This window comes from Cygnus atratus, chromosome 2 (genome assembly GCF_013377495.2).
Source record: "Cygnus atratus isolate AKBS03 ecotype Queensland, Australia chromosome 2, CAtr_DNAZoo_HiC_assembly, whole genome shotgun sequence".
In the NCBI taxonomy this organism is placed as follows: domain Eukaryota; kingdom Metazoa; phylum Chordata; class Aves; order Anseriformes; family Anatidae; genus Cygnus; species Cygnus atratus.
The window spans coordinates 158,861,235-158,879,011 of record NC_066363.1 but is presented as its reverse complement, the minus strand read 5'-3'; the positions used below and the strand labels follow the sequence as shown (position 1 = coordinate 158,879,011).

The following is a 17,777-nucleotide window of genomic DNA, read 5'->3' as shown; positions in this document are numbered from 1 at the left end:
TTGCTAGGAAAATAATTTTTTTCCAGAACTGCTGGTTTCTGCTGTTCATACACCAACATCTAAGTGCTCATGTTTGCAAACAGTAAACAGCAAACTGGAGGAGGAGCTGTTTGAGGGTCTCCCTGCCTGTGTCCTCCATCAGTTGGTACAGTACTCTAAAGGGAAGTGATGACAGAGTTTTAGATGGGTTTTTAGTTCTTTTGAAAAGCAGAGATAAAGTTAATTCTTACCTTTTTGGACAACTTGGCAGATTGCAGTAGAAACCTGGAGGGCATTTGTGCCTGCAACCACAGCATCCCCCAGACCAATGTTGATTCCACTTCAGCCAACACAGCTGGTACCAGGAGACCTCTTTCCTTTATACAGACATTTATAAGCCATGCTCTAACAACATCTTATCTCCTGTTTCAAGTCCCACATTCTGTATCATGATAAAATACAGCTTTCAGATTCCGTTAGCACTGGTGCAGCTGAATGGTTTGAAGAGAGGTACAGATATCTTTTCCCAGTCTAATCCCAGCTCCTTAACAGTTTTTATTTTTATTTTTCATTTTTTCCAAAGTCAGATTGGCATGGCTTTACAAAGCTTACCTGTGCATGGATGTACATTTACTACAAGCCAGACCAACTTGCAGGCAGACATGGCAAAAATTCTATTTTGGACAATAGTAAACAACTGAACCCATATTTCAGGTGAAAAATTGGGTTTCTTTTAACGTTATGTCTTTGGGTCCCAAGTTCTGTCTTGTTTCAGAGTCATGGACTGGTTGAAGTCATCTGCTACAACCCCCAGCTCAAGCAGGGACACCTACAGCACGTTACCCAGGTCCGTGTCCAAGTGGTTTTTGAAAATCTCCAAGGAGGAGACTCCACAACCTCTCTGTGTACCTGTGCCAGTGCTCCATCACCCACACAGCACAGAAGCGCTGCCTGATATGTAGATAAAACCTCCTGTCCTCCAGTTTGTGTCATTACCTCTTGTCCTGGCGCTGGGTACCACTGGCAAGACCCTGGCTCCATCCTCTCTGCATCTCCCTGCAGGCATTTTTAGGTATGGATGACCTCCCCCTGAGCCCCCCCCTCTCCAGGCTGAGCAGCCCCAGCTCTCTCAGCCTCTCCTCATAGGAGAGGCGCTCCAGGCCCTTCAGCATCTTCCCGTCCCTTTGTTGGACTCTCTCCAATATCTGCATGGCAATTCCGTCTTGTACTGGCAAGCCAGAAGAGGAAACCTCAAAACTACTTGAAAAAACACTGCTGAAGCCTGGGATTGAACCAGGGACCTTTAGATCTTCAGTCTAACGCTCTCCCAGCTGAGCTACTTCAGCCCTGCCCTGGGCTGAATAGTCACAAATATGATGCAACATAATTATTTTCAGAGCTTTACCATTCAGTATACTTCTTGTTAAGCAAAGTATAAACATCACTTTCTCAGATTCTCTGTGGGTCAATCCCATCTTTCTGGCATCTGATCTCCTCTGGTACTCTCTAGAAGAAGAGAAAGATGAAACAATGGCAAGCAACAGCTTCAGCACTTGGCTCCCTTTCATAACAGCACAAGAGAGAAGCCAAGGCACATGCTTCAGCTGTGAAAGTGGGAGCTCTGAATGCTGACAGATCCTTCTCACCTGTCCTCACTTTCCACCCATCTCTTAGGATCCTGCTATTTGTTCCAATAATAATCTTCTTGGAAAATTTATCCCCCTTCTAACACTGCCTGCTTGAACTAGGTAACTCATGTGAAAGTGAGAAGAAACCCAGATGCACTAACCTCAAGTCAAAGTTTATATAGCTGCACTCTGGGACTAAGAAACATCCCAAATTCCCACTACAGAGAGAATTGTGCACAGGGAATTGCAATACTTGTCAAATTTACAGTGAGTTTACAAAATTTTAGCATGAGGGCCATACAATACAGTGAGGATTGGCAGTCTTACCACTTGGATTTTAAAAGCAAGAAAAAATGAAGAAGTTAATAAGAAAAATTGAGTAGTAGCAGGTAGTTGTAGAGGTAAAAGACGGCTCTGGAAGAGGTATTTACTTCCTTGCTCTGTGGAGACCTGCAGCAGGACCTGAAGCAAGCCATTTTGTTTGTCTTCATGTCTTTTATGTTATACCGGCTGTAGGCTCTAAGTAAGGAAGAGCAGTTTTAAGTAACTCCTGCAACCAGGGTTTCTATCTTTTTTTTTTTTTTTTTTGCTGATGTATTTCACACTACACCTAACCTTGTTCCCTTCTTGCCGAGTCTAACTGCATTTGATAAAATATCTAGAAGGACATGAACTCTTTCTTTAAAGACATCAAGAAATGGAGACTCTACGTCTTCCTTAGATGCTTCACCCAAATATTTGATCAGGCTCATGGTTTGACCTGGTTTTATTTCCAGGGAAAATGTATCAGGCAGCACTCCCACACACTAGTTCCTGTTATGCTCCCCATCAGAAGAGAAAAAATGATAATGAAGAAAATGTCTGTAGCAATTAGGTCACCTCTTTCTCATAATATCATAATAAAGGATCAAGCAACTTTGGTCATTCACCACAGGACATTTTCTCCAGTCATTAGAACCACATTCCTCAGTTGTTTTGTTGTTGTTGGTTTTGTTTATTTATTTTTTTCCAGACTCTTTAGGCACTTTGCCAAGTGTACACAATCCCAGCAGAGAAAAGACTAACATCAGATATCTATGAAAAAGAGTCCCTTTCACATGCTCAGCATTTCTTCCCTATTCCAGAGATGACCTAAAACTTCTTGACATGACTTTGGGCTGTTGTTCCACTCTAGCCTTCAGTCCTTTGCAAAAGCAATCCCCTCTCCAAAGCCCTTCCTTTCATATTCATAGCCTCCATCTTTTGCTTCCACAGTCCCACATTTTTCATACAGCTGTACTACACATCTGAATGCTTATCAGGTCCCCTAAATGCTTCTCCTGTAATAAAAGCTTAACCACCTCCTCAGTCTGCATCATTCATACATTTTACCATCGGTAAATTCATACTTGCCTCTAGCAACTTGCTGAGAATAACGTCATGTTTAGAAGCAATCCTTTCAGAACCTACTGGGAGCTTTTTGCCTTTTCCATTCATTAATTCTTATCCATCGACAACTACTTGCGATCTGTATGTTAGGTGGGTTTTAATCCATTTTATTACTCTTATTATGTGTTAGTCACAACATAAGTGCAAGAAGTCACCTGCTCACAAAGGTTAGAAGAGATTGCTTAGGAAAAATACTTAGATAAAACAGTGTGATAGTAGTTGGAGCATTTTATTCACCTATGGGAAACATCAGTCAAGGGAAATGCCTGTGGGAGTAACAGTACACTGAATGAATGCATAATGGCTGACATTTCCAATATTGCAATAATTTTTTACAACGTTTCTTATGTAACTCCATTTGTTTTCCTCAGAAAAGTGTTCTTTCTTGAAACTGGACATTAGTACTTGCATAACAAGGCTTTACAGACATGTGCGTCCATGAAAGCTTACTTTACATGACGTTTTTGTTGAGAACCAAAACAGACTCTGGCCTGTGCTTCCAGGTTCACTCCAGCAAAACTGAATTTGGAGAGAGCCAAACCAAAATGTCAGCAGAGTAGTGTGAGTCCAGCTAATGGTGCAGCTATGAAAATGTGGGCTGAGAGTCTCTTTCACAACCAGCATTGCTATAACCACAGAGTAAACATAACTAGTGGGAAAAGGTAAATATTGTTATCTCTATTATCTATTAGAGATAAATATCATTTATCTCTAGTAAAGGTAAATATTATTATCTCTAAATATTGCTGCATTTAATTTCTCTGGATGAAGGGAAAAAAAGTGTCTTAAATCTCAGTCTTCAGAAGCAGAAAATAAACTTATTTCTCCATGTATTTACTTTTATTAACAAATGAACAAATGGTATTTTCAAAAGCCGATTGTAAAAAACAGATGAACAAATGAAAATGATTCTCTGATCCAGGGCTTTGTGGAGTCCAAGGGAAATTCCCCTCTAATACAGAGTAGTAATGAAACTGGTGGCATGAAGGCATACAGCTGAAAATATGATGGGACCATACCAGTGTATGGAGTAATACTACCGTTCTCCTTTGAGGGACTTCATAATATTCATGGGATACTTCTCACTATCTAATCTAGTCATATTATTTAAGATTTTTTTTCAGTGTTAAACTCAGAGAAATATTGCAGGTATTGTCTCCATGGGAAGACTTTAATTAACAAATAATTAACTGATGGACATCATAGCTATTTTGTATTTATTTTTCTCTGTTTTTCTCAGGAGTGAATATACAAAACTAAGGACATAAGGTTGTACTTACAAAAAATGAGTTTTGGAGTTAACTGCCTTCTGGGGGCATTGTAAGTCTTCTTTCTTCATTGCTTAGTGTGGGCTAACATCAGCCAATCCAGGCTACTTAGTGGCTTCTGTGGATCTTTCTATCACGTTTTAATGACCCATTTGTCCTGGATTCATTGGACCAAGGGCATAGGAGATCTGTCTATCACAGTTTGGCTTTTTTTTTTTTTTTTTTTGGCGGACCGTTTTTGTCTGTGTGAGGCAGGGAAGCATGAAATTCTTCTTTCTCTTGGCTTTGTGATTTTGAAGGTGAGTGATGCCAGCCCTGAGGAGGTGACTATCCATTCCTTTGAAGACTACTTAAGTTGTCTGTCTGTCTTAGACAATTATTTTTGGCTCTAGATCTTGAATGAAAACAAATTTACATCTCTGAAAGCCTTGATGCAGATGCCCATATTTGACAATTCTCCATCCATTCTCTAGGAATTTGCTGTTGAACACCACTGGAAGCAAGTGATTAAGCTTTATGTAGAAACAAGGTGCTACCAATTGCATATAGCAATTACTGTCATAGAATATAGTTCTCCAGCAAGTGAAGAAGATCTGAGCTCCACACCAGCTTTGATTCAACCAGTGCTAGAACAGGTAACTAGTGCTGGGTATTGGGAAAAAGGCTGTTCTGGGGAGATATTTTGGGGGGTGAAGATAAATAAAGGTCAGTTGCTGTTTTTTTTTTTTTTTTTTTTTTGACAGTACATTCCATTTTTCAGCTGTGCAAGCTCCTTTCTGAACCCTCCATCCCACTCCATCCTGCAGCACAACCAGCCACAGGTCAGCTGATGTCAGCTACTGTTAAGCCCAGGAACCTTTCTGTGGATGCTGCCAGGGCTGGGACTAGAGTAGTGTTGGGATGCAGGTAGATGTAGGCAGGTCTGCTCTCACTTTCTGACCTTTCAGATGAGGGGGTGTTGTCTCCTTTGCAAAATGTCAGTGATGCCTCACAGGGCCTGTTAGTCAGGGTTGGCCTGATCCCTCTCCACCTGGAACAACACTGCCATTCTGAATGTTGCCTGTTCCTCCAGGCAGTTTGTAGAAGCTCTCTCTTAGTAAGAAGTGCACATTAATGCAGTGTTACTGTGGTGTTTAGGAAAGCTCTTCCAGGGGTCTGTCAGTGCCCCTTCTGAAAGCATGGAGTTGTGTTGCTAGGCTGCTCCAATTCAAATTTTTATTGCTCTTTGTTGGCTTTGCTGCTGTGTTTTTGTATTTGTAGCTTTTTACTTGTTTCTTTTCTGGCTGGCTGCTCCATTCCAAGCTATTAATACTTGTTTTTCTGTTGTTGTTAGTGACATAGAACAGTTCAATTGTGTTAAAGGGTTGTAAGGGCTTGTGTACTTTTCATTTCGTTTTCTCAAGTCCCTTTGTAAATAGTGATATCTGTTCTCAGGACGGATGTTAATTTTCCCAGAGTGGATAGGAGTCAAGGAATTTCTGGAAGGTAACTGACTTCTTCCATTTTGTGGGGTCTATTTACAGTGTCATAGGTACATATTGCAACTAGGGAAGACTTTGCAGGGTGATTGGCGGTGTAAACAGCAATATCTTAAAGTGCAAGGTACCTTTCGATGCTCTTCCAACAGAGTGTATAACTTCAGGTACACCACATGTATGATATGGAAAGAACTTCATTGATGTGCTTGAATCGGCACTAAAGTCTGGGAGGAGATGACAGGCATGGTCACCCAACCCCTTGCAATGACATTAGCATTTGGAGAAGGTGCCACTTTTCAGCTGAGATATGGCACTTGACTGAACACCAGTATTTAGCATGATCTTGTCGAAATAAAGGAAGCCTGTTTAAACAATCTTCAGAGTTTCAGTTTTCCACTGGGGAAAGGGGCAAGAGAACCTATTCAAGCTCAGATAGGATCCTGTTAGTTACTGTGTCAGCTAAGATATAGAAAGAAAAAACTTTTGTCTCAGCTCCAGCCTAAATTCCAGTGCTTACTTCAATACTGAACTCCTTTAGCTGAACTCCTGTGTTGTGTGTGCTGGTCCCACAAGGTCGTCCTGGATCCCAGATATCTCCAATAGGCCTGGATTCCTTCATGGGTACCTGAACCATAGTGCTAGTAGCTGCCCAGCTAAATGTAGGTGTCTTACCCTACTGGGTGGAACATGGTTATGATCTTAACAGTACTCACACAAGAGCCTTCTTTGGTCGAATTAAACTAGTCTGTCTACCTGAGCTTCATGAATCTAACCTGCCTGCAGAAGGCTGCAGATGTAGCAGATGTGCATAATGTAGATTTAATGAGAAAAACAGCTCCTTGTGAGTTTTCTACACCATTCCTGAGAGAGGAGGGGTCTCTGGCTCCAGGCAAATCTCTACCAGTTTTTGCAGCACAGTGACTTTAGCTCCTGTTGAGATCAGGACTGTTTTGGAGAAATGATCTTTCTTACAGAGCCAAACTAATTGAAGCACAACACCTGACCACGCTTTTCTCCCAGTGCCCTGAGTTTTCTGTGGAGACTCAGTTCAACATCAGCAATACTGGGAGCTCCAGAAAAGCTGCATCAATATCATTTTAAGAGCTGGTGCATAAAACAATTACAATTTTTCTCTAGTTAATTCTAGGTAAACTGAGGCATTGGGAACGAGTCATTGACGAGTGCTGCTCATCACAGTCACCACTGTTCCAGTTAACAACAGCTCAGAGCTTCATGGATTACTCCAGCACTCCACAGCTTCGATTCCTGGTTCCTTCCCCCTCCTTCCACATCCTTCCTGGGCCCTGCCACCACAGCAAGACAGAGCAGGAGGTACCAGGAAGACTGAATCTTTGGTGGAGTGATAATTCCTGGTGTTGGCAGGCAAGATGGGGACTTGTGTCTTGTGGCCTTCATTTATTCTGCACACTGACTTGACTGTATGGTCAGGTGGGACTGCAATGCAATTAGCTTTAATTGAAGGTTAAAAAAAATAATAATTGCAAAGGTTAAGCTAAGACAAATCTGGTGAGAGGCACTGGGTTGGGAGGCTACTTGCCTACAAGAGCTGATTTTCTTTTGCTTGAACTGGGAGGTCTAGGAAAATCAACTGACTTAAATACCTCCTTATGCCTTCATCTGTGATCTTTCTTTTAATGAGCTGACCTCACAACAAGCTCAAAGGGTTTAAACCTCAGTTTCAGCCTAAGCTACCACTATTTCCCACTTGGCTCCACTATGTGGTAGGCCACTATGTGGAGCCAAGAAGCAAGTGTGGTACTCTTGAACTCATGCACACCAAGAGTCTGTACCTTGTAACATAAATTTCTGTGTGACTTCTGCTGTTCTGGTGGTTTCTCCTTAACTGAGTAGAGTACTATGAGCTCTCATAATTTTAATGAGCCTCCTGATGACTGGTGCTTTCATTAAAGCTCTTGATCTTGGACTCATGTTATTTTTGTGATAATTGCTACTTTCATACATAAAAACCTTCTGTAATTGCCAAGACAGTCTTTCCAATGTGACCTGCTTGCTTTCAAAGGAGTCAGAAGTAAAAATGACAGAAGGAGATGGAGTTTCCAGCCTTATGAATTAAGTAGTATGCATCTGTAACCGAAGGAGGCCTGTCTCAGTGGCAGAAATAGCTCTTTTGGTCCTGGAGAACTCTTCCTCTTGACAGAGGTCTACAAACAAATTTGCAAAGCCAAAGAGAGAAATTGCTCTCTCTCATGCAACATTCAACTTTCTATTTTCTTCTGGTTCCTGAATGTAGAAGAGCATTTTATTTTATTCAGCTGGAAATCCTGCTCTTTAAAATGAAGAGCTATTCAAAACACATAAAAGATCCTGCGAGACACATAAGTGTTTTTAGCTGCAACCAATTTTACTGAAAGACTGGAGAAGAGATGTGGCACATTCCTTGTACGAAATGTTATATAAAGATATTAAGGATGAGTGTCCATACTGCTGAATAAAGGGACCACAAAATACCAAAAAAGGATTGTGGAGCCTGAGACTTTAGTTTTTATGTGTGGCTATACACTGCCTAAAGAGTTTTTGTTATGAGCTGGAAAAAGTGACAATTCTTGAATGAAGTCCTGGCATCTTGGACTAGCACAGAGAGCTCTTTCTTTATTGCAAAGATAGCTTGGGAAAAACATCAGGGAAGGAAGCTGTGATTTAATTCAGAATACTGGTGTTTCCTAGGTTTGGGGAATTTACATCAGGACTTAGTCAAAGTGGTAACTGAACATTTACCAGGCAAATGTTAGCTGAGGTGATGAAAAGAAGAGATCCTTCTGCAAGCTTGAAGCATTAACAGAGAAAAATACAACAAATTTGCCCACAAAACCTGTTTCCCAGTGTAAAAGCTCCAGGGACATAAATGATCCCTCTGCCATGGTTTTCCTGGAAAAGAGAGACATTTAGGAGGAAGCAAGGTTTGTAACAACAAAATGTCAACAGTGATGTTAAAGGGGAAACAAATGCTTTGAGAAAAGAGCTGCAACACATCTAAGGAGCTCAGCTTTGTGTCTGCAGAGGGATTTTCCCCCTCTGTGTCTCCTCTGTTGTTCATCATTTTCCTTCTGGATGCAGTCTGCAGAGGCAACCCACTAAAAGTTAAGAGACATAAAGACCTCACAAGCTTTTCTTATGCCTCATGTAATGCCCTACTCACCGTCAAGCTCAGGCTTTATGGCTACTCAGGGGCAAGATTCTGGTTCCTACAAGGACACCAGGGGCCACAGTTATCATCCTTCGGACCGTGAGATGCTGATAGCCCGATGGATGAACTGAAAGAAGTGGAGGAGCAGTAGGCAGCAGCACTGGAACAAAATGAATCTTTCAAAGGGGCTGAAATGCCTCAGGGCAGCCCTGGTTCCTTGACCTTTTTTCCCAGTGCCCTATCTGAGATCCCAGACCTTCTTACAAGATGTTGGATGTGGACACATGGATACCTACAGTGTAAGAAAAATCTTGGAATATCTGGGCTTATTCAAAATTCTTCAAAAGAAGAAATGAGGATTTCTCTAGCTCTGTTCCTTAACTGGTGGTAACCTGTTAACTTGATTCTGCAGCAGGCTGAAACTGAAAGCATCCCCAGTTTTCAGTCATCTGTTGCGTTAAGATTTTGTTCAAGTACAGAAGCACTTGTCATATCAGGGACTGAACCTGCAGTCCTCTACACATCTGCTGAATATGTGCTGATCCCAGGCTTTGGGCTACTCTAAACCAGAGCCTTGTAATTGCTAATGTGAGCTGCCCTGTTGTTCTGGAGCAATTAAGTTGCCAGCACTGTAAGAACTTGAAGCCCCATCCCACCTATGGGGTGAAATGGGGAGAGTATAGCCTAAGGATTGGTCATTTGTTATTTATATCAAGTGGAAATGCAAAGTAATTAAGAGAGATTGAGGTAGTTGGCTCCCTGCTGTTCTGTGCCGAGTACTGCTTCAGCTATGGCCACAAATTCCATTTTTTCCTTCATTTGTGCATTATGTACCTGTGAACTTCTGGCTAATTCCCATCAGACCCCTGCTGCTGTGCACCTTGCATCCAGCTGGCTAGGGAACATGAACTGCTATGTCCAGTTACACCAGAAATGATATTATCAGGAATGATATTACTGGTACAGTATCCACGTAGAATTTAAGTCCCTGAATAGCCTTGCGAAGTACCTGTGGTAGGGAAAAACTGCTCAGTTCACATTAAACCAACTCAGAATTGAAGCAGTTTATTGATTTATTAACGACACATAATTACCTGACAACTTGCCCACCTTGCATTCAAGATTGATATCAGCAATACAACAGATAAACTGGAATACAAGACATGAAGAAAATAGCAATAAACACCTAAAAATTTCTAAAGACCCTTCTGTAACTACTGCTAAAAGGTTCCCAGTGTGCACATGCACACAGTTATATGTGCATGGTCCTGCTCCTCTTGCAGAACCTGTGGCTTGCAGGGAGGGCAAGTTCCCTTGCTTGGTGCTGGTGGGGTGACTCCTGGCAGTGCCAAGCCAGGTCTGAGTGCTGCTGTTTCCATTGCAAGATCTTTCCCAAATTTTGAGATTCTCATGGTTAATCTCAAACTGATTCCTTCTCTCTTTCAAAAGTATCTTTGTCATGTCCCAAGAATTGTTTAGTCTCGCTGATGGTCAGCTTAACACAATCTATTAAGGAAAAAAAAAACAAAAACAAACAAACAAAAAAAAACAACCTCAGACTATTTTGTGTATTTTGTTCATTCTGGCTGCACTTACATTTCTGTTACAATAGCTGTTCATGTCCAGGCCCTTTGATAAGAGCAGGCATGCGAGCTCTGAGTGCTCACAGAGCTGAGAGCAGCCCTCATGTGTATTCATAGGTAGTTATGTGGGCAGAGCATCCACCCTGTAATCTTTCAGCATCCAGAGAAACATCATGCCCTGCCTTCTGCAGGCAGACAGCCTCATACTGTGGTGGGTTTTTGTCCAGAAACAGAGTGAACTTCATTCCTTGTGTCAAGTCTGCAGGTAACAGCTGCTCACAGAGTCTCCCCCTGACCTCGCTGAATAACCCTAAAGGAGCTTTGTTAGGTTTCCATGCTTTTTAAGAGTGAAGCCTCTGTGTACAAGTTTCATGGGGATGAGGAATTTTGTGTAATATTAAGACAGAAAAAGAAGAGAGGGTGTTCGAGGAGAAAGCCTGGAAAGAAAGCAATTACAAGGATGGCTCAAGGACACAAGTCTGCCAAGACTTGGGCCCACTGGGCTGTGTGGCAAAGGCAGGACACACTTGGGTGAACATCAGAGGGGTTAGTGGCATTACAAAATCAGACTCCACAAGCCAGATTCTCTGGTCTGTGCTTCCCATGAGATCTGCTGTAGTAGCCTTTGGTGTGGATTCAGGATATGGCTCAGACTTGTATCTGCAAAGCTGTAGCTTCATCTGTTAGTGCTGGGAGCAGCTGAAGATGGACTCACAGGAGAAGAAGGAAAGATGTCTTAGAACTTGTCTGCATCCACAATGTGGAAGGACCTCATAGGATTAACCATGTCTGTCTATAATGCATTGATTACATGTGAGACTGCTTCCCCGTGTCCTTTATAGCCAGACTTGTGCAGCTGAATCAGCAGAGGTAGGATGAAATTAATTTCTCCCTAAAATAGGCAATGAGTTTTTGGTCTGACGCATCATGACTTAGCACATTCTTTGAGAGAGGAATGGACAAAAACCTTGGCTACTCGAAGCCTCAAGAGATGAAAACTGACCTATCTCCAATGCTGGGATATCACTAGTACTCTGTGAAGTCCAAGACCTGTCTTGAGCCTCACTTACACACATTGGTTTTGCAGTCCTCACGTGCCCCCATGTGTGGGTGGTCTGTCAGAGAGAGCTGTCCCTGCTTGGGCATCCTTATTTCACCATCACCACCTTTCTGAGGCTGCAGCAGAGCTGACAAAGACCAATTCTTCCAATAAAACCCTGTTTTATAGGTGTGCTGCTTTGCTTCTACCCACCCCTCTTCGCACACTTTGTCAAAACCAGGTTATTAAAAAATAAAAGAGATGAATTCCAAATTAAATTATAAAGCTGCAGCCCAGTAGGTGGTTAGTGACTATGAATTTTTTATGTTTGTGCCATTGACGTGACTAAGCAAGATGGGGAGGGGAGGGAAAAAAGCATTTTGCAGGGTGTCGGAGCTCTCCATTGTATTTAATGCAAGGGTAGAGGCAGTACAAGAAAACAGAAATTTGGGGAGAGTGCAGATCCTAGTTCTATTCATCAAAAAAAAGAAATATGGAACATGCACATACTTTTCAGTACAAATGTTGCTGTTTGTATGAAAGACATAGGGCAGTAAGAGATCAAAACTGAATGGTTTCCAACTTGTATTAAAATTTAGGGGTTTTATGTAAGAGATGCATCATTTTTTTTCTTGCTTTTTTCTTTGCTTTAGTTCAGGTGACAAACTGAAAAAAAAAAAAAAAGAGGCAGGAAAAACACTCTCGTGGGTTAGATGAACCCAAAATAATCAACTTCTTTTGTTGAAACAAACCTTTAAGTTGGATTGAGTAAAGCAGTTACTCAGCCTCAAACAAAAGATTTTTTTCTCAATAGTTTGTTGTTTGGGGCTACCTTTCTAAATTGAGTATTGACTTCGAAGACAATATGCCTATGGAAGGGACCTTAGAGCCCATCAAATCCAACCCCCTTTTATGGGCAGGGACACCTCCCACCACACCGGGTTGCCCAAAGCCCCATCCAGCCTGGCCTTGAACACCTCCAGGGATGGGGCACCCACAGCTTCCCTGGGCAGCCTGTGCCAGTGCCTCACCACCCTCAGAGTAAAGAATTTCTTCCTTATATCTAATGTAAACCTACCCTTTTTTAGTTTCAAGCCATTCCCCCTTGTCCTATCACTACACCTCCTGACAGAGTCCCTCCCCAGCCTTCCTGTAGCCCCCTTTAGGTACTGGAAGGCCACTGTAAAGTCTGGAGTCTTCTCTTCTCCAGGCTGAACAACCCCAACTCCCTCAGCCTGTCTTCATAGGAGAGGTGTTCCAGCGCTCTGAGCAACCTCGTGGCCTCCTCTGGACTCACTTTAATAGCTCCACGTCCTTCTAGTTCTGAGCACAGTACACCAGATGAGGAAATGCAGACAGGTAAGATTGCTTCCCTTCTGCTTCATCAGTTGCTTCCATTAGATCAAGAGATGATCTTCATAACATTTAGGCCTGCCGAAGTGAAACTGGAGAAATTAGAGAAACACCTTATACTGTACTTCTACTCACGCCGTTACAGTTGTCAGCCTTCTCCTGCATTTGCTAAGCAAATGAACCAAGAATTATCTTACAGCGCTAAGATACTATAAAAATGAATCCTCAACATGCACCAAAATGCATATATATGGATAATCAAATGCAAACTTACCTAAAATTGCATCCAGCCCTCAGCATGTATAAATGACCATGATTCACCCCCAACAAGGGAGATTTTTTTAGGATGAGTAGACTTAAAAAGCAGAAAGTTTCTGCAAAATTTGGGAAGCCCTAAGCTATTCTGGTCTCTTGTTAACTCATTGCATAAGTCCTCTGTTATTCATTAACACATGGGCTTGCAGTATCTGTCAATTGAAGTACCACTTCATGCTCTTATTCTGGAAGTGTCACATGCTCTTATCTACCTTAACCAGGAGTCTGCAGTGACTTAGATCATTAAGCAATGATGGATTTTATATATAAAAAAGCCATATCTCACATCATTAACATTTAAGTTGCCCTTCTGCATTTTATTTCCCTAAATAAAATGATTTGAAAACCTGCAACAATGGGGATCGGTTGTACTGAAGCTTCACCAAGCATGATTAGAAGGAATAAAATATGAGGGGAAGGATTAGAAAGCCTATCAAGGATGAGGAGATGGAAGGAAATATACCATCTCTGGAAACCAATTACACAGCCTATGCCACTAGTTTTTCTTGTTCTCAGCAAAGACAAAGCTCTGCCAGACCAGAGGTAGCAGATACCCAGAAGGAGATGGAGATGCACAAGACCTGGGGAGCACAGGCATTGCTCATGCAAAGTTGTTGAGGATCATGTAACTCTTCACAGAAAATCATACAATTATTGGGGTCAGCAGGGACTTTGGAGGGGTCTGGCCAAAACCCACACTTAAAGTGTGATTAACTTTGAAGCTAGATACAAATTCAAAATTAGTGAAAGTTGCTCAGGGACTTGCCCCAAAAAGTTTAATCTCCAAGAATGAAAGTATCACTTTATTATTATTATTATTTTTTTCTTCTGTTTCAATATTTTATCAGATTTTTTTCCCCTAATATCTAATCAGAAATTCCCATATTTCATCCTATGTTTTCTGTACCTAGAAGTCTCTGATCAGGCAGTCAAATTGCTCTCCAAACAGGAAGTCTTGAAATATTTACCTAAGGGACAGAATTCTTTTTTTGCAAGAAATTCAAGAAACAGTAGCTGAAAGCAGAAACAAGAACAGAAACAAAATGTAAATATTTTATTTTATTGTTTTACTTTTATTTATTTTATTTTATTTTATTTTATCTCATTTTTTTCAGAGAAGATAATTAACTACCAGACCCACAACAGGAAAGAAACATTTCACCCAGATATCTCGAAGCAAAAACAGGTTTTAAAAAGGTCAGGGTTTGTTCTTATCCGGCTGTTCTAGAAATGAGATAGAGAATATTTGTTCATACGTGATTCATACATAAAGATGATCTTGATCATCAATAGCGCCCTATCTGGATTTCAGCCACCTTGCCTGATTGTTGTCATGAAATATTCACTGCTCACCCAATTACTTCTGTGTGAACCACCCCAAAGCAAAGCTCTCCTCAGAACAGGAGACCAGAAATCAGTGGGAGATACGACTCTGCTGCAGATCCCCCATGGGCTTTCTCATAGCCTTCGTTTCGTCTTGCATTTCACTTAACAGCTAGAGATGTTTTAGCAAACTGAAAGTTGCACTTATCTGTGGACAGAATAGATTACCCAGCTTGTCTGAAATATAAAATCTGAACAAGGAAAACAAGAGGAAAGGAAGTAGGTATTTTTACATGGCTTAGTTATATGGCTTGGTTCTTCCCAGAAAGTAACTTGCCCAAACTATATTCCAGACAAGTTGCTTTACCATTTCAAAAAGGCTACTTTTCAATTAACAACCAAATTGCATTGATATTCCGGTGTCAACTTTTAAATAATTACAAGAGAGCGGAACATCATGAAAATTAACTACAGTTCCTGTGGCAGCTGAGGCCCTGAAGACTAATACAGTGCAATTATTGGAAGGTAAATATTCACTCAGAGTTATCCTGTGCTCACAAGGAAAACAAGAAGGCAGGTAGACTTGGAGAGCATTCGGAATGACAAGGAAGCCTGGTGATCAGTTAAGAGTGAAGGTGGATTTACTGGGGAATGGAAAAGTGTAATCCACCAGCCCATTTCACATCATCCCTAGCCAGTGGGTTTGTCATGGGGCAAACACAGTTTGTTCCCCACCAGTCCCTCTGGTGAACTCACAGCTAGGTCCAGATGCTGGTAACACATTTCTCACATTTTCTACATCTACACCAGCTCAGGGACAAACTGATTTTTTAGCATAAGCTGTTCAAAAAGCTTCCCAGAAAAAAAAAAAAAAAAAAAAAAAAAGTTTCACTTAGGAATGTGATGGGACAATTTGCTTTAGCATTAATGAAGTGTAAGTATATCACGATTCCTTCTTACATCATTTCCCTCCAGCTGATTTCTCAACAGCTGTCTTCTCTAATGTGGCCATCTTCACTAGCAAGACACGTACCCCTTTCTGCCTTTCAAAAATGGAAACTGAGGCACTCAGTCTGCATGACATAGAATAAATAGCAGGAAGCCTCCTGGAGGTGACAATGTCTCCGTGGTGTTCTTGGTTTTCTTTCAGATGATAAGAAGGACACAAAGGGCAAAAACATGATACTGAAACTCATTTCAACATAGGTGCAACATACAGTTAAGGTACTAACTGAGCTATGGAAACTGGGAAATCCTTCTGGATCTGACACTAAGCTGGGTTTGAAAGACTGAGAACTGAAGCTTTATGTATTTGGTAGGTGTCACGTTGTTCAGAGTTCTTGGTGGTCTAATCTTCCTATGGGAATTCGGAGCCCTATTCCTTTTGGGTTCCTCTGCACAGCTGTGGGGGTAGCAGGGCTGCAGTAGACAGCAATGAAAAGGGAAAAGAGTCATCTAGAGCTGAGAACTGCTGAGGATATTCCTTCTCACCAGTAAGGAGAATGGGAGAACGACTTCATCCTCTCCAGGTGGAGAAGTGGTAGACAAAACTTTGCAGAAAATTCTCCCAGATAATTTGTGGATGCTGCAGAACAGGCTGCTGCAGACTAGATACAAAGAAGCACAGGCTAGTGAAGAACTCTTTTTTTTTTTTTTTTTTTGGCTGTGCTATTCCACTGCAAGGAGTTCATGGCAAGAATGGAGACACTATGATGTGAGGGAGGCTCAGCCTTTTGGGGTATCTCAGATCCAGTGTTCTGCCTGTGATGCACTTCCTCTGGTTAGGTGGGTCTGTCAGCTGAGAGACTGCTCCCATTGAGGTGCAACATGCATTCATGCACTCCTGAAAAAGAACAATTCCGAGCATTTGAGCTCGTGGGGGGGACTTCAGAACAAATTTCCCCAAAGGATGTAAATAAGAATATTTGGACCAGCTTAACACTGACGTGTAATAAGCTTCCTGGATACTTTTTCAAACCTACCTGCCGGGTTCGTGCCTTCTCATTCTTTTTAAAGGACACATACACATATACAATGAGAACAGTTTTGGGGAGAGGATCCTGCCATGCATGAACATATTTTAACTTGTGTTGAGAATAAAGGGTGCTTCATCATATATTCTGCACAGCCCCTCAGATCCAGGGATTTGTGAGCAATTGATAGTGCACCACTTTCCATTCCCCTTCACATTCTCATCCCAAGTGTTATTTGCTTTTTCATAGGCCGAATTTCATAGTTAGAGTGATTGCTGGCCTTGTACCACACAGACTCACTTATCTTCATCATAATATGTAATCTGTGATATATTCTCAAATGTTAATATTCACATCTATTTTTGATACTCATAAATTATCATAGTTCCAGACATTACAGCCTACTGCATCCTTTTACTAAATAACATCCATACTGCACTTCACTCTCTCAAAACTCTCTTAAGATATCCATAATATCACTAACATTCCAAAAAAACCTTTGTTCCAGGGAAAAAAAATCATTATGTCAAGACATATATTCAATATTGGTTGCATTTAACACATTAACCATCATGTTAAACTGAACTTTTCTGTTCTGTTCTGTTATAGTTCTAGTTCTAGTTCTATTCTAAAATTTATATACATATATTATATAGCCACTCTGTATCCCTGTGTTCATCACGGAGTTTCAATGTTGGTCCCCAGTAAACAAAGGAGACAGAGCTGGGATGAGAGCAGTGTGGAAGACAGCTTCCTCAGATCTGTTTGGCATTTTCTCATGTAATAATTCCCATCTGAGAAAGACCTCATCTACTGTAGTGTAGCTCATCTCTGCAGAATCAAGAGACACATTCACTTTTGTTAATCATTTTAGTTTTCAAAAACTACAAGAAATATACATGGATAAAATCTGTTCTAATTTGCCTCAAATCTAATTATGACCCTGCCCTACACAAAGACATCTGTGTATATGTTTATCAAGTCCACTAACTACTTTTGGAAATGTGGTCTACACATCAAAGAAAGTCATTGGTTTACCAAATTGTAAAGGCCTAAAATCCTGATCCTCTGGATTCCCTCCCTCTCATTAGATATAAACTTATTCAGGAGAACACATGGGATATCCCATGTTCTTGGATATTAATAGATGATGTTAGGGATACCTTGGTCTACACCAAGGGGACAGAGGGGCAGGATTAGGAAAGCAGGAAACCTGAAGTAATATTATTTTAAAGTATTACAGA

General features: G+C 41.2%; 1 non-coding gene across 1 annotated transcript; it reads right to left on the bottom strand.

Annotated features, from left to right (window-relative positions):
- Positions 1-1,252: 1,252 nt before the first annotated feature.
- TRNAF-GAA (transfer RNA phenylalanine (anticodon GAA)) lies at positions 1,253-1,325 on the bottom strand. The gene has a single exon. It is a non-coding gene; the product is annotated as a tRNA-Phe (tRNA).
- Between the last annotated feature and the right edge of the window lie 16,452 nt (positions 1,326-17,777).